The sequence below is a fragment of the Artibeus jamaicensis genome, unplaced genomic scaffold (genome assembly GCF_021234435.1).
Source record: "Artibeus jamaicensis isolate MK-2021 breed Jamaican fruit bat unplaced genomic scaffold, CSHL_Jam_final contig_466, whole genome shotgun sequence".
Taxonomy (NCBI): Eukaryota; Metazoa; Chordata; class Mammalia; order Chiroptera; family Phyllostomidae; genus Artibeus; species Artibeus jamaicensis.
The window spans coordinates 8,591,149-8,601,444 of NW_026521844.1; the positions used below are offsets into that span (position 1 = coordinate 8,591,149).

The window sequence follows — 10,296 nt, forward strand, 5'->3', positions numbered from 1 at the left end:
AATAAAGCTATTAAGATATTAAAATTTTAGTTAACTCCAGGATCTAAATTTTGGGGGGATGTGGATACCAGAATTTACTGCACTGACATTGACAGATATTTTAGTGGCAGTCTAAGGACAACATTCTGGCTTTTCTGAGCTCATAAATGAATGCTTATTGAGGAATTTAAATAAGAAATGTGCAGGCCATGTATAGTAATTCATGCTTAATATAGAAAATCCTCAAGGTTTTTTTTAAAGATTTTATCTATTTATTTTTAGAGAGAGAAGAAGGGAGGGAGAGAGAGAGGGAGAGAAACATCAATGTGTATTTGCCTCTCATGTGCCCCCTACTGGGGACTTGGCCTGCAACCCAGGTATATGCCCTGCCTGGGAATTGAACTAGTGACCCTTTGTTGGCAGTCCCGTGCTCAATCCACTGAGCCACACCAGCCAGAGTGAAATCCTCAAGATTTATCTTGAGGTTTTACAAGTGAATTATAATTTTCAGTAATGGCAGTATCCTGGTGAAATGCAAGACTGATATCAGAGTTTTAATTAGGTAGTCCTCAGCAGGAGTCCGGAAATACGAGTTTGTGTCATGGCTCTTCTTCTAGGTTGGTTACAGTCCTTCTGCACTCTTAAACTCAGGCAGAATTTTATCACGTGGACTGTTGAGAATTGATCCTACTATTTTCAAGATACTCTGGTACTTGAGAAAAATGTGAATGTGTTAAAAATTTATATTATATTTTCAAGTGTCAGAAGATGAAACTGTGCCTAACACTATTTAGTCTTAACTTGTGTTTTTCTACACCCTCTCTTTCATGTGTCCCAATACACAGCTTCCTTGTCCTTTCTTTTCTCATTACCCTCAATGTATCCCGACAATAATGCCTTCTTTTTCCAGTGTGTAGGGCCTGCGGTGGAGCAACTAAAGATCAAAGAGAAAAATCACGGCACCCTGCTCTGGTGTCCTCTGCACAGCGTGGCTGAACCATTGATCTCCCCCGTACATTCCTACTCCATTTACCTTACCCAGATTTTTGTGAATTATTGTCCAGGATAACTTGAAATTAAGTAAGGCTCTGAAATTTAGTATTTTTTTTTCTCTAAAAAAATATAAGAAAACTTTGGAGGTAGCTTGCATATTTTCTAAAGAGATATTTTTTTTTCATTACAGAGGCTATCTTTTAAAACTCTTAAAGAAGTTTGCACCAAGGAGAAAAAATAAAGAGCTGAAAGGGCACCTCTACTACAGTTAATCATGGGCAAGAGAAATACGAGGTAGAATTAGCAGCGGTAGCAGCAGAAAGGCAAGAAGCAAATTCAGTCACAAACTCACACTGAGCAACAGTATGTTCTGGGAATACAAAACATGAGGTTTTTGCTGTCCTTGAAGACTTCCACTCATGGGGAAAATGCAGGTAAAAGAACAGGCAGATCAAAAATTCTAGAACAACTAAGATGCATCCTTATGCTAAGTGGACTACATAAGCCAGTTCTTCAATCCTAGACCCTGTGAGCTAAGGGATGAGGAACTGTCAATCTCTCTTGCCAGCAGGTGGAGGCAGTGAGAAAAGTGTGGAATTGTCAGGCTCCATGACTAAAGAGATGAAGAGATTGGTACTATAATTGGGAGGAAAAAAATCTTATATAAATAATTCCTTTATTTCATAAGTCTTAAAGATTATTAGAAGAAAGTATATCTCAATTATATCTCAGTTAATAGATTTTGCCAGGTTATCTGAACATCTAATTGTTATATTTAGCAATATTAGTAGGAAAAAATTCATTGAAATGAATTTGAAGAATAACTTTTTCCATAGCCATACATTTTTCTGTAGTCTCTGTATGATGAGAAATTTCTATAAGACCATTTTTCAATCATATCTTTATCCTAGTATAATTATACATACATCTTTAAAGATATAATAAGTTTTTTTCAGCAATGTCATTTATAAGTTAACCCTTAAAAACCTAAAATATAATAAAAAGCACATAATTCTTTCCTATGGAAATTACCACATGTTTTGGAGGAGAAAGATAAATTTTGTGGTGTTTAAGTATGTATGTTGGGAGGGAGGGGAGAAGAGGAAGAAAAAAGTTCAGGGTGGAACCAAATTAAATGGGAAAAAGGAAAAATAATTTATACTAGAAACTTACATGTGATCAAATGTATGCATATGTGTAAGTTACATATATGAACATTTATTAAATTGTATTAAAAAGTGTCTTAAAAAGAGTCATATTTCTCAAGCAACTAGAAAAAATAAAAAGGATAATTAACAAACCTTTTTTTTAGGACTAAAGGTGTCTTTCATATCTAGAATGCATCTGGAATAAATATCTGTTGCATTGTGCATTGCCTCTATGCTCTCATATCCCTATATTAAACTTAAGTAAAGGTAATTTATTTGTTATTACTTTAACAGATACATATTGAGTTCTTACTATAAGCCATGGAATTAAAATGGAACAGCTGTTTTTCACGGCACCTTGGAGGCAGTTGGCTGCTTCAGGATGAAGTTGAACATCTCTTTCCCAAACACTGGCTGCCAGAAATTCACTGAAGTAGATTGTGCAACAAAAACTTCATACTTTTTATGAGAAGTGTATGACCACAGAACTTGCTGTTGGTGCTCTGGGAGGAGACTGGAAAGGTTATGTGATTCAGATAAGTGGTGGGAACAACAAACAAGGTTTTCTCATGAAGCAGTGTGCCCTGACCCATGGCCAGGTCCACCTGCTGCTGAGCAAGGGGCATTCCTGTTACAGGCTGAGGAGGACTAGAGAGACAAAGCACAAATCTGTTTGGGGCTGCACAGTGGTTGCCAGCCTCGGGGTTCTCAACTTGGTCATTGTCAAAAAGATATTCAATATTCCTGGTCTCACTGATACTACTGTTCCTAGTTGCTTGGAGGTCAGTCAAAAGAGCTAGCAGAATCTGCCATCTTTTCTTCTTCTTTTTTAAAAATGTATTTATTTAATTGTTGTTCAAGTACAGTTTTCTGTCTTTTACTCCCATCCCAGCCCTCCCCCCAGTGCAATCTTTTTAATCTCTCTAAAGAAGAAGATGTCTGCCAATATGTTGTGAGAAAGTCCCTAAACAGAGAAGGCAAGAAACCCAGGTCCAAAGCACCCAAGATTCAGCATCTTGCTACTCCGCATGTCCTGAAATACTAATATTAATGCATTGTTCTGAAGAAACAACTCACTAAAAACATGAGGAAGAAGCCACAGAATATGCTGAACTTTTGGCTAAGAGAAGGAAGGAGGTCAAAGAAAAACACCAGGAACAAGTTGCCAAGAGATGGGGGCTGTCCTCTTTCAGAGCTGTAAGTCTGAGTCAAGTCAAAAATGTGATTTTCTAAGTGCAACAAATACATAAGAACAAACATAAAAACAAACAAACAAAAATAAAATACAATGGAACACAACATTTCAAAGTCCTTGTCCTGGTAAAGCTTATGTTCCAACGCCAGAGAATGAATACAAACAAAAATAAGAAGTTAAATATATAGTATTTTATTTGGGATTACATTTATAAATAAAAAATTAGGGAAAGCAGTAGAGAATACTGGGAGCATTGCAAATTACTATTGAATAACAAAGGCAAAGTACTTATCGACCCTCATACTAGGTACTGGTATCATTAGCTTGTTGCTCCTGGGCGAGTCAAATTAGCTCAGGATCTCATTACAGTAAGAGGTTTCCTTTGAGTGTATCTTATGTATGTTTAGACATTTTTATTCAGGATTTAATTTATTCTTAAGCAGTCATTTGGCTTACAGCATTCAGCCTAAACAACTCAAGACTGTGAAAATATTTTTCTTCCTTCTATTTCCCTTTAAGAGTAACAGTGGGCAGAGCCGCTGTAAAATACCAGATGGTAAGGCAAGAGCCTGACACCATCTTTTCTTCATCTTTGTCGCCAGGGCACTAGTTCCTCACTGCACAGGAACTGGGAATTTCCAGGCCTCAGATGTGGTCACATGCATCCTCTGCTGACGACTACAGATTTCCCTTCAAATGAACCACAGGAATGTTTATTTCATAATAATCAGCAACAGCTTCTCTTGTAATGCGTTGTTTTGTTTTTACATATAGGCTGGAAGCACTGGTCCCAAATTCCAGCCTTAACCTGCAGGTCACCTTCCCTACTGGAGTTTTAAAACCACCAATACTAAGTTCGTTGTTTCTAACTCTCAACAAGGGCTACAAAAGAAAACATCTTCCAGAGTTTTGAGAAAGCATGGCAATCCAGGCTATGTTCCTATTGACAATAATTGTAATGATTTGGCCAAGTTCTTTATTACTCACATTGTCACATTATGATACCACCTAAAGTGATACACTTTCTAGTGAATGTGACAGAAGGATCTTCTCCATTCCACCTAAGCTTAGAGGCAGCTTAAACAAACTTTGGGAAAGGGTCCATTTCTACTAAGAGGGTCGTAAAAGCAGCCATTAATATAGCTTCGGAGGAATAAACCTTCCTCTATGCTTCAAAATATATACTAATGGGTAAAAAATACTTAGTAATAAGTACAATTAATATTTAATATTGATCTAATTCTAAATAATTTAGGTAGGACTATGAAGTAAAAATGATATAAAATTAACCACACTCCGGTGAAAGCAAGAGAATGTGAGCTTGACCAAAGCGGTGGCTTTTCTATGTAGTTCACTGTGAACCATGGCTCACACGCAAGAGGCATTCAATAAAAGTTTGATTAGTAAGTGAAAATTAGTACCCGCCCTTGTCAAATAAGTCTATGTAGATGTCAAGGTCATACCACTGGAATTTAGAGGATCATCCTTTCTATGAAAAGAAAATAGTTATGAAATAAATTGAATAATTTAAAAAGCACAATTTAAAAATGTTAGTATATCATCAAATGCTTGTGAAATAAGGTAGACGTCTAAGAAATAATTTAATTTTTAAATCCTAAGCAGGAGGTATTTAAATCCAAATATATTTTACATTAGTTATATTATTCTACTATGATATTTTCTTTATTTACTCAATAATCATCTCCATATATGTGAGCTCAAATGTTTTATTTTATTTATTTTTTATTTCCACCCGAGGACATTTTTTTCATTGCTTTTAGAGAGAAAGGGAGACACGAAGGGAGAGGGAGAAACATTGATCCTAGAGAGAAATATCAGTTGATTGGCTCCAGTATGTGACCAAACTGGGGACGGAACCTGCCACCTGGGTATATGCCTTGACCAGGAATTGAATCCACAGCCTTTCAGTTACAGGACATTTCAACTAACTGACTGTCCAGGGGTGAGCTTGAATGTTTTTGACTCAGGAATTAGATTAGACTTGGCTTTCTTCAAGTACCATACTTTTAGAAAAAGATAACAATTGAGAAATAAGTTGTGAACAGACTTAAATACCAGAGCTCTGTCAAAAGTTCTCCACCCCTGCCCTGGCTGGTGTGGCTCAGTGGACTGAGTGCTGGCATGCAAACCAAACGGCCACTGGTTCAATTCCCAGTCAGGGCACAGGCCTATGTTGCAGGCCAGGTCCCCAGTAGGGGGCATTTGAGGGGCAACCACACATTAATGTTTATCTCCTTCTTTTTCTCCCTCTCTTCCTTCTCTCTGAAAATAAAACCTTAAAAAAAAAAGTTCACCCCATACCTCCTGGAAAAATCTCTGGTTTTATTTATAGCACTACAAAAGACTGGCTATAAAAAAAAAAAAGATTTGCCCTGGCTGGCATAGCTCAGTGGATTGAGTGCGGGCCTGCGAACCAGAGTATCGCAGTTTGATTCCCAGTCAGGGCACATGCCTGGGTTGCAGGCCAGTTCCCAGCAGGGGACGCATGAGAGGCAACCATACATTGATATTTCTCTCCTACTCTTTCTCCTTCCCTTCCCCTCTCTCAAAAAAAAAACAACAAATAAATAAAATATTTTAAAAAAAGATTTTCCTTTTGCATAAAGCAGAGAGATAGTTGCATATATCTAGCATTTGGCTTTGGTGATTTTGGAAACATTAAATGGGTGTCCAATTACTCTTCTTCCAAATCTAAGGGTTGCCACATGATGCATTCTTCTCTCCCATCAAACACATGGAAAAGAGGTCTCTGTTCCTGAATGTCCACTGTTCCTGGCATAGAATATAGTTAAATGACAGCTAGAAAAATTCCTTTTCTTTCTAAACTGTGTATAGCACAGCATGTATATCTAGGAAATACTTACATTATCAAAGAACATAGATGACCCTAAATACACAGAGAATTTAAATTAATGATTCTTCACACCACTATGCATACAGTTGTAAAAAAAACTTGCTGTTCTCAAATGTAAGAGAATCACTAAAGTGATTAAGATTAAGTAAAATTCCTCTTAAAACTAAATTTAGAGGAGATATCTGTTGAATATGTTTATACATATTTCATCTAAACTTAAATTGGAAATTGTTAATGTACATTAGTAAACATCATGAAATCACTCAATATAGGATCTTAGCATGTAAGCCATTTTGGGCTTTTTTTCAAAGATTTTATTTATCTTTAAAGGGGAAAGAAAGGAGAGAGGGAGAAAGAAAAACATCAATGTATGGTTGCCTTTCGTGCATCCCCTGCTGGGAACTGGCCTGCTGGGAACTGGCCTGCAGGGAACCTGCCTGCAACCCAGGAATGTGCCCTGACTGGGAATAGAACCATGATTGTCTGGTTTGCAGGCCCGCGCTCAATCCACTGAGCTACACCAGCCAGGGCAGCGTGTAAGCCATTTTCATCTCACAATGTTTTCTGAGAACATAGCAACTGATGTATTTATATAATGAATTATGCTTTATATGTATTAATGTTTCCACTATAAATTCCTTGTGTGTATTAAAGTTTCCGCTATAAGTTTTACGCATCTTTTTCTATATAGGTGCTTTATAATTATAACTTAGTATTTATTTTTAGATGAATTTATTGAATTAGACCTGTTGGCATTGTTCATCTGTCTTCTTATTTGGGACGCCTTATGTGATTTAATTGCGCTAAAGCTGAACTAAAAGTATGAAGGCAGTCCAAATGATAAACTATTACTTTAAAAATACATCCTTTATGTAAATAAGACATGCCTATAATTTTCATAATATATGTTTATTTTATTGCAGTGTTTTATCCCATAGTCTCTCGATGAGATACAGTAATTTAAATTAAATAATAAAGTTCACTAAAAGACCTTGCAATATGTAATACTCACTGTAGTTAGTTCCACGGGGGAAATGAATGAGCCCTCATGTCTTTTTGGAGGGGACAATACACACATTTCTATTCAGACCCTTTTGTGATGAAGTAGTTTTCTCACCACCAGGAGTGTGCTGATGTAAAAACATCGCAGAAAACCAGAAAAAAGAACTACAAAGGGATAAAAGTTGCAGTGAACATTTTATAGTGAGTCATTTATGAGCCGTTTGCGTTATATATTATCAACTGTTTAATGAACTGTAGATGAAATGTATGATAATAGGGTGTTAGTAGTGGATATTTTCATTGAACATCAACTGAAGTGAAAGATCCCATGTTAATTATTACTAATTTGTTCAACATATAGACTCAGTATTTCAAAAATTAAAAAGAAAAATGATAGGCTCCTCTGTTCTTGAAGAACTTTTAGTTTAACCAGGTAACTAGGAAATTCACGCAGAAAAGGAAAGATACACATTGACAAGATCAACTTGAACTTCAGGCTTCCTAGCTCTAACTGGTACTTTCATTCTCTTGGCATTTGTCTGCTCAGACTCAAGTCATGTAGGCTGGCTTGCTGTGTCTGCACTCTAAATGGACATCTGCACTTGGAGCAGGGCCTGATTTTTCTGCATGTTCAGTATTGATGTGAGTCCTATACCCTCTGTCTTGCTGTTTTAAGAAGATGAGTCTTCTATGTCTTAGATATTTTCATGTATAGAATTTCCAAGACTCATACAAATCATTAAAAAATGCACTGGGATGTTCCGAAGTTTTACAAAACTGCTGAAACTCTTTAATGTAAGCTACGGCCAGCACTTTTTGTGAAGGCAGCTGTTTTTTGATGTTATGCATTTACACAAGAATATAATTAGCATTTTTAATGTGTATCTAAATTTTAATCCTATTCCAAGTACTGATAGATCCATCATAAATATGAAATAAAAATGAAAACAACTTTGCATCTTGTTTATGTACCATATGCAAACTAGGTACTCATTTCGGACACATAGTCCATCATATTTTTAGACCCATCTATAACCAAAAGATCTACAAGGCCTCTGGGGATAAAATGCATATTTGTCACACAGAGTAGTGACAGCTGTCTACACTGTGAACTAAATCCTAACTGTAGTTTAGCACCCCTTGCCTCAATCATTAATGATACAGACATTTATGACAATAGAGGTCAAAATTTGATTTCTGCATATTTGAAATTTTGAAGCTTATAAATCATATTTTGAAAGTACCCAGAAATTCCCCAAAAGTTTAAAAATTTTCCTGAATGTTCTCAAGTATTTGTCATCAAAATCACTGGGCTCAATTCCCAGAAAAATTTAGACCTAAACAGTTCTGTCTAATGGAGATACGAATAATTCCCAATCAACAGTATTATCAGAATAAGAAAATTATATCAACTAAATTATATAAAACCATAATTTTAATAATATAATTTTAATTCATGGACTTGATAAAATTCTAATTACTAAATTCATTAACAAAATAAACTTATGCTAAGATTTAAGAATTGAAGGTAAAGTGTATAAATTTGAATACATGAAGAAACATTTATATCAAATACGTTCACCTAAAGAATTTATTTTGAATATAAAAATCTATTATTTTATTATTTGTCTTGTGAATATTTGTCACATGCAATGCAAAATTTAGTTGGTTAATATACCCTCAAAACTCCATTACACAAAAAAGTTCTAAAATTCTAAATTCAAGTAATAAAATAAAAAACCTCAAAGTTTGAGATTCCATTATGACTGAAAAGATCATTTGTTCAGTTTTGTAGGCAGATATAGTAGTTTAATTTGTTATATTTAAAGACAGACTTAATATTAGAAGGCATAACATCATTCTCTAAGTAGAAATAATGTCTTGCCCTTAGAAATTGACAGTATACACAATGTTAACAGTAGGGAATAAGAAGTTTGTACAAGGGGGAAAGGTTAGGGACAGAGCTTTCTATCTGCTAGAGATAGAGGAGACAGTTCATTAGTGTCTAAATACACTAAATTGGCAGTGACATGGCAATTAAGCCCTGAGCTCCTGGGTCAGGTCAGGTATGTGGTTCCAAACAGTGGAGAAGCCTCCCCTTTGTGGTTGTGATGGATGAGAAGGCAAGTCAAACTGTCCAAGAAGCTAAAGGAAAGATTCTCCTTGCTCCCAAAAGCAAAAGGTCAAATAAGCAAAAGGTGAAGTTTTGAAAAGTGGAGGGATACCTAAAAAAATGTTTGGAGACTTGGTGCTGCCAAAATGAAATTACTTAAAAATGACTTATTCCAAATCAGAAAATAAACTAACATGACATAACCGAGCTTGAGTAAATGAAAGTGTCTTCTTAAATAGAAACAGGAAGACTTCTCTTAAGTACTACATGACACAATCACACATATCGGAAGTTATTTTAGCTATTTTGAGTTTAAGATTACAAACTCTCAAGAACTTAGCTTTGTTGCTTATGAATTCAAAGGAAAGTGGGTTTCTGTTTTTTGAAGGTTCCTACTACTGTTCTCAAAGCCATTTAAAAAATTATAAGAAGATGAAATTGGTCCTAATTAGATAGATTTTACCCAATAGTTACTAAAAAATGTCTGTAGTGTTTTGTTATAAACATGTTACAGATGTTAAAAAATAAATAAGAGGACATACAGAAGATCCAGAGACACATGAAAAGATGCTCAATATTGCTAGCTATCAGAGAGATGCAAATTAAAACCACAATGAGACAACACTTTACACTGGTGAGAATGACCATCATAAACAAAGCAACAAACAACAAGTGTTGGAGAGGTTGTGGAGAAAAGGGGACCCTAGATCGTTGTTGGTGAGATTGCAGACTGGTACAATCACTATGGAAAATAGTATAGAATTTTCTCAGAAAACTAAAAATGAATCTGCCTTTTGACTCAGCAATTCCACTGCTAGGATTATATCCTAAGAACCCTGAAACACCAATCCAAAAGAACCTATGCACCCCAATATTTACAGCAGCACAATTTACAATGGCCAAGAGTTGGCAGCAACCTAGGTGCCCATCAGTAAATGAATGGATCAAAAAACTATGGTACATTTACACAATGGAATTCTATGCAGCAGAA

General features: G+C 35.6%; 1 pseudogene; it reads left to right on the forward strand.

Moving 5' to 3' along the window:
• Nucleotides 1-2,502: 2,502 nt before the first annotated feature.
• LOC119042644 (40S ribosomal protein S6-like) lies at nucleotides 2,503-3,353 on the forward strand (annotated as a pseudogene).
• The last annotated feature ends 6,943 nt before the right edge of the window (nucleotides 3,354-10,296 follow it).